Below are 7,720 nucleotides of genomic sequence, written 5' to 3' on the forward strand. Positions count from 1 at the left end.
AAGGTGTTGACTTGGACAGTGATAGCAATGTCATGATACATGTAGGTGGAGACTTTAATTGTCCGTTAGATCTGATTATAGACAAAAAAGGCGGCATTTTAATTCCTCGACAACATGTGATAAATTCAATTGAAAACATTCAAAATGAATTCAATCTCCAAGCTATCTGGCGTATTAAGAATCCAAATACTCGCAGCTACACATGGAGTAAAAGCTCTCCTTTCATCTTCTGCAGACCTGATTCTGGGCTTATTTTGAACAAATTGAATGATTTAGTCACACAGGTTGATATTGTGGCCTCATTTAAAACTGACCACTCTTCTATATTATTAGAATTAGAAAACATTCAGGAGAGCTGCAAAGGAGCTGGTTTTTGGAAACTAAATACTTCCTTGCTGGCCAGGCCAGATTACCTGAACATGATTAATAGTGAATTGCCAAACTGGTTAGATGAGGCAAAGGATTTATTGGACCATAGGGCAAAATGGGATTGGCTGAAATTTAAAATTAAAACAAGCTCAATCACTTATTCTAAAAACTTGGCACAAGAACATAAAAAGGGAGAAGAGAAGCTTAACTTCAAGTATCAAGATGCGTAAAATTAATTCCACTTTTTACAGAGAACTTCTCCAATGGTGGGCTGACTTAAGAATTGCATTTTCAACAAAGCCATCTATATCTTATAATATAATTTGGAACAACAAAGATATTAAGATAGATAATAAAACAATATATTATTCAAATTATGTTAAAGCAGGTATCCTGCTTATTAACCACTTGCAATTCAACAAGAATAATATAGAATCTTATAACAGTGCTAAAAGTAAAGGTTTAAAGCATGGTCTGGTCTGGAGTTCGTACTGCTGTTCCTGCCCACCTTAAGGATTTGGATGTGACCGAAAGTGAACTAAGAAGCTCTTTGGAATTTTAATGTGGGGAGAAAAAATTTAATCCTACTGTATGTAAAAATAAACACTTATGAATTGCTTATTTCAGGTAAGGCACGAGTCTCAAGGAGCTTTGCTAAACTGAAAGAGGACTTTGGTTTAGCAGATTCAGCTGTTACTAAAGCATTCATAAAAGTGGAGACTGTCTCATCCGAAACGTTTATCAGAAGCTTCCAATTCAAGATTTTAAATAATATCACTTTCACTAATTCTTGTCTAGCCAAAATAGGTTATGTTCAAGATGATTCTTGCACATTTTGTAGAGTTAGCTCAGAAATTGCTAATCATTTATTTTACAAATGTTTTCATACTAACCAGTTTTGGAAAGATTTCAAAAAGTTTTGGTTTACACTTTCTGACAAACAGGTTGAATTTTCCTTGCAGGATGTTTTAATAGGCAAATTAGATGAAGTAAGTAACTTACTTAACTAAATTTCTTTTCTATTATCGCAAAATGGCATATCTGGATGAGTCATAAACGAAGTCTCAACCCAAATATTACTGTTTTTAAAGAAATGATTAATATCAAGACTGACAAGTACATAGCCTTAAAAAACAACACACAAAGGAAATTTCAGGCCAGATGGAAAGTATTTATTGATAGTAAATTATGATATGTTGTACTATATATCAAATGATCATATTATTCTCAACATCTGTAATTATGTTATTGACACTTAATGGCATTGTACTTTGTATTTAATAATGGAAATAAAAATGTGGGAGAAAAAAACGATTTGTCTTTGGCAAAAATCCAGCAGCACTATGAAGAAACTCCTGACAGTTGTAGACAGGTTGTCCTAGGTTATGTAACTCATTATGAGGAAGTCCAACAGGTAAGCTATCTAACATTTTTTTGCTATTTCTACCAAAATGGATAACTCCAATAACAAGATTCATAAGGTCATGGCAAACCTGGAAAGTCATGGAATTTTATAATTACATTTTCCAGGCCTGAAAAGTCATGAAATTGAAGTGTGGGTCATTGAAAGTCAATGAAAAGCGATAAATTTTATTTGCCACCAAATAAAAGCGTTTATGGCTTCTACCCAAGCTCCTGGCGTTACTTTAAACACACTGTTAATTTTCAACCAGGAGTTTAAGATAATGAGGAAAGGCAGGGAGTACTGAAGGGTCAAACTAAATGGAGATGGGGTCACCAAATACAAACTTGATTGAGCAATGATCACAAAACCATCACAAGACAACCTTATGACTTCAATGACAATAGCGAATTCATTGGTAATAGTCACAAGTTTGACTGGAAAATAACTTAGCCTCGCTTTTAGCGATCGGTATAAGACGTGGCATGTTTCTCGAGTTCGTCCTTTGTCTCCAGACCTGACACACTCGAACTTGCTGAGTGTGTTTTTAGATCTCAAGAAGTTACTAGATGAATCTTATGACAACAGCTAAAAGGCAGGCTGAAATTGAACAAAAGTTTCTACAAAGTGAGCAGAGTGTATCTTGTGAGAAGCCTCCCAGAAAGAAGAAGAAACTGAATGCCCCAAAGCAAAAAGATGCAACTGAGAATTGTATGGCGGGACTGGCAGCACACAATTACGGTGGTCGAGTATAATTTGTGTATAGTTTATGTCCTAAATGAGCTGTGCACATATAAGACATCCTGAGCTTAATATTTATTAAACTAAGGATTGTGATCACAATGTTAATCTAACTATAATATTCTTGTTAGTCTTCCATTGTGATCTCCATTAAAATAGTCAGATTTAAAATAGTTACACAATCATCTGGTTTTTGATATCTTAGTGCTATTCCTGTGGAGTTGTTTTTTATTAGTTATAACTTTTATTTTCATTTTTGAGGTGTTTCTAGATTGGAATGACTGAAGTCTTTTTATTCGAAGGAAACTGAGAAGGATGAAATGGAGCAAATAGACATACATGATGTTAAGGTATTAATGATTATTACATACTAGCTGTAAATGATACAAGATGAATCTCGAGATAAGCGAATGACGTGTGACACATCATATTCTGAGGCCTTTGCCTGAAGGACACTTCATTCATCCCATGCTAGTGTGTATGTCCCGTTTAGAACACGAATTGTGACATGATGGCAGTGGTCTAAAGACCCAAACATGACTACTTCAGGAGGTACTTTAACAACCTCATCACCACCAGTAACGCTGTATTTTCCTCGAAATATTTTGCACAAAATTTACAGAGACAAGTACCTCCGCGGTATGCCAACATTACGGCCGCAAAATGGTGTAAACATCTGGAGCTTACTTTGGCTATCTAGGCGACTGATTATCTGTACTGAACAAACAAGCATTTACATAAGCACTTTTCCTAGTACTTTAACTGCTGATTGGGCTAAAAATCACGAGATAAGTATATGTTTTTCGACAAATGTGTTCGTAGGTCTATGTCACGCATCGCCATAACTCGGAAATTCAAAATGTCTTGCTTGCTTGAGAAACGCAAATAAAAATGACAAAGACTGAGGAAAATAGACTGAAACGTTTATAGGCTGATATAAAGACCTTGACTCTTTTCACGCCCTAAAGACCTGCAAACGAGTAATAAGCTATTAATTGATTCCAAGAAATGAAATCAAAAGCAGAAGAGCTTATTATAAGCACATCGCTTCGATTGAATTTCGTACAACTTCAAATGCATAACATTTAGCTCAATTCAATATAGCTAGTGCTTCTCAGTATAATGACTGCCTGGGTACATGCAGCAAAGCGTTCAGTTCTTTATTGTGTAAGTGCATTACAAACATGCCAAGGAACTTAATATCATTAGCTACGTTGTCTTGGTGTCTTTATGAACAATTAAGAGCTGGTCTACCTAACCACCGCGTGAGGGGCGGCACAAGGTCCGAAAAATGGACCCCTTGATATTTCCTCCAGATATAACCTAAGGTATGCTAAGAATTGTGATATAAGCTTCAGGTTCTAGAGTTTTTACATTTTTGAGAAAATTACAAAAACCGATGAAGCCGAAAAATCAGAGGAATGAGATCAAATTTCATGATCAGATAATTGAACTCCTGTGAGGGCGCATAGCAAATTATGGTTTTACTTAGTTTATAATTTTATTTAGGAGGTATTGCTAAGCTGCCTTGATGATATTTCAGACTTACAATTGTAATTCCGAATTCCTTGAGAGCAAGTGGAGAGAACCAAAATTTCTAGACTTTGAAAATCAAAAATTCCATACTGTTTTCAAACATCTCAAAACATACTCGGTGTTGTGTAGAATTCTTTTACAATTCAACGCTAGCAAGTACAAGAGCTGTTTTTGAACGTGATATAATTTTTTTCTTGGCAAAAGTTATTCCTGAGGCGAGTGGCCCCATGCAAGTTGACCCAATTTGGCCTTTCCAAGAGATTTTGTTTAACCAGGAAATGTAAACAATTTGACTAGCCTCGGCTCACCTTTCTCTGGCTTTTGCAATATTTTTGCGGGACCTGGGTCCATGTCTTGCATATGAAGCATCCTCTGCGTAACTATTGAGTTTTGTATTGAATATTTCTAATGCAAAGAGGCACGAAGTGAAGGAACTAATTGAACTGAAAAATAGACCCAGATCGATGTCACGCAATCTTTACATCTACGTGATCGCATGCAGCAAATAAATCCACGTTGCTATTTTTGTCTTGCTCTTGCTCATTTCTTCATTTTCTTCCTTACTGGTATACAATGTTTTCGTTTTGGCTTTTTGTAACTTTTTTATTTGTAATCACAAGCCTATTTTGAAGGAGAGTGTTTTGTCTGCAATACTTTGAATTGGTGTATATACACACAACACATTTACTTTTCCCATTTTCTAGTGACTGTGCAACAAACTAGAAATCCTATCTAGGTTTAGCTCCAAAAGTTAAATGCCTAAGCAGGTCCATTGCTTACAATCTCCTAAAGCTAGATAAAAGGGAATAGTAATATATATCTGAAAAAGGGCACGTTACTGGCCGCAAAGTGAGTTTTTGTAATTTGTATTAATTGTATTTACCAATTTGCCGATGGCAGGTGAACACGCAAAATAGATCCCCTTCATGGTGCATCTAACTTTTCAGGAATTATGCTCAACAAGATACCTTTTGATGCAGAAGTAGACGCACGCTTTTACATGATTCTCGAAAGCTATCCCTTTGGAAAGTGAAAATGATTTGCTTTTGGGTTCGCACAAGACATGTATCTTTTCACACGAGCAAAGAACACGTAAAACTGTTTTGAGAGTTGCCATCGAGACAGATCCAAGTTTAAAACAAATAGTTACCAAACGCAAATAGATCTGTGGCAAACGGTTTGTTTACCTCTAAAAAAGTTCTTAATATAGAATTCTCTTGGCATTCAAGCTGTTATCTTTTAAAATCGAACTTTTCCACCGCTCACCCGATAAGCGAAGCAAGCACATGCGAGGCTCCTAACTTTTCTTAAATTTGGCAAACCTTATTATGCGGACAAACTCCACTAGGATTAAAATCTTTGCAGCTTTACAAAGATATATGCAGGAAAATAAGTTTAGGGCTTTTGAAGTGTATTGTATAATCTTGAGCGCTCACTTTGTCAGAAAAAAACACTTTGAAATCAAACATTTACTATTTGGCATCCTGGGTTTTTAAGGACGCATGTGTTTACTACCGAAATTGAGTCATTTGCTCTGCGTCATCGGTTGAAAAATTGGAAGATGGAGACAAATTGCTCCTTTCAGTGGCTAGTTGGTGGCCAATGCGGTCAAGACCCTTGAAGCACTTAAGTCCAAGATTTCACTCCCTTGCTAACTTGTAACAAAGATATATCACGCCACAAAAGCTCTGTCTTATAGACTTTCCTCTTAGAATCCATCTCACTATGATGCTGCTGCGAATTTATATTAGCTTGCACTTTGCAGGAAATTTGTTTTCCGGCTTGCACCTGCGCAATTTTGTTTCAAAACCTTCCAGTCTCCCCTCCCACCCCCCTTAATAAAAAATATGGAATGGGCCATCCTTTACCCCAAATACATTTTGTTTTCACTCACTTTAAATTCAACGTTAGCACCAGGGTTGGGTAGGGGACTAGGGGGAGTGAATAGAATGTGGTTATGAACTCTTAAGTATTTTCCACTACCCACTGAGCTGAGCAATAGCTGAGTGCACTAAGGAGAAAAACGGGAAGTTGTCCCGTTTTAACTTGAAAGAAAAACGTATTTTGACCGAAAGCAATTGAGTTAATTACTGTATGAAATATTTGGAACAAAAGCCATGAAAGTCTGGTGTATGTTTATATCATAATGGAAAATCTTAATTAGATTGTTGCAGTGGTCATGTAATGAACCGTTAAATGCATTGCATGTAACATCAGTGTTTCAGCCAGAAAATTTTACTTGAGGGTCAAAGTGGCCCCAAAAATCTTTTTTAGGGGCCAGTCTTTTAGGAAAGGGGCCAATAAATTGAAAGCAGCAGAAGGAAAAACTACATTAGAGTACCAAGGAAAATAAAGCAATTTATTAGGATCTATGATAAAATTTAATAGTACGTGCTTTTTGAAGTGTTTCTACTCAATAAAGTGTGACCAGGTTCACAAAAACATGACAATGCATTTTTAGCACAAATTTAGAATTTCAGTTTGGTAGAAACTATTTCCTTTCTTTATCAAATCAACCCACATAACCTAACCACACAGGATTTACATCATGAATTTCCTATATGTCACACCACCACACCTTGTACTAGAATCATGAGAATTTCCTTCTATTGTTTGTTTCCTAATAAAAGAAGTGCAGTTAGTTAGTTTAATTCAGTGGTTCAAAGTGTTCAAGACCTGCACTTTCAAGTTGAGGACCCCTTGGTCAAGTACTGTTCCTTGTGACCTAAGTTAGTGATTCGTTTCACTCAGGATTTTGGTATGTCACATTTAACCTTGTTATTATGTCTAAAGTTTAGGTTTTAAGTTCAAAACTACAGTCAACTTGTACTTATCTTAAACCAATTGTTTAATCTTTGCTTGAATCCTCTGTTGATTCATGTCCAAATTGTATCTAGGATTCATTGTATGTGTAGTTTCCAAAACATTGTATTTGTCTCTACATAAGACTCATTTTAGTGCTGAGTTCATTGTTGAAATTAGATATTTCACTGTTAGTCTAGCTTTGTTTAACCCAGCTATGATGACAGATGTTGTCCTGACACAAAGTAACAAGTTTACAGTTTTCTTAGTTTTATGTCGGACAATTATTCAAATTGCTAGCAAGATCAGTTTATTTCATTGTTTTGCTGTTTTGAGCTATTATTTGGTTTATGTTTCACTTGTTTTCAGTTAATTCACATTTAGTTCTAAGAATAGCTTTTTATTAGTGCCAGATAAGAGGATTAATATTTTACTCAGTGTCATGCAATGCTTTGTAGGAATTTAGTGAATGCTCATTGTAACACTCAAGTTTTACTATTATTTCTGTATTATATTTTGATTATGTTATTGTAATATTTTTAGTGATTTGCTATTTTAATTTATTCTTTTCAGTTTGCAATCACCCTTTTTTTTCCTTTTGTATAATTTCTGTATTCCTGCATAAATAAATTTTATTGTGGCTACAAGTCTGTTTCGTTGTTCACTAACAACACCAGAACCTGCCTCAGTCACAAAAGTTTCTTTTGAATCAGATACTAGTATCAAGGATCCGTGCATTACAAGAGAAGAATCCTTACGCATACATGACGTAGTCAATGCTCAAGGGTTTGCAATGCATTATAGGGCGATTTCAAACACGGTCAGCCATTTGCAAATTTTCTGATGTGAGAGAATCAGTACAGCAAAGCA

At 35.6% G+C, this 7,720-nt stretch overlaps 1 long non-coding RNA gene across 1 annotated transcript; it reads left to right on the forward strand.

Annotated features, from left to right (window-relative positions):
* The first annotated feature begins 6,473 nt into the window (after window positions 1-6,473).
* LOC149115340 (uncharacterized) lies at window positions 6,474-7,497 on the forward strand. The gene is made up of 2 exons (XR_016206028.1): window positions 6,474-6,806; window positions 7,424-7,497. It is a non-coding gene; the product is annotated as an uncharacterized LOC149115340 (long non-coding RNA).
* Window positions 7,498-7,720: the final 223 nt, after the last annotated feature.

Source organism: Orbicella faveolata, unplaced genomic scaffold, assembly GCF_042242905.1.
Source record: "Orbicella faveolata isolate gen_17 unplaced genomic scaffold, um_ofav_v1 contig_13, whole genome shotgun sequence".
Taxonomy (NCBI): Eukaryota; Metazoa; Cnidaria; class Anthozoa; order Scleractinia; family Merulinidae; genus Orbicella; species Orbicella faveolata.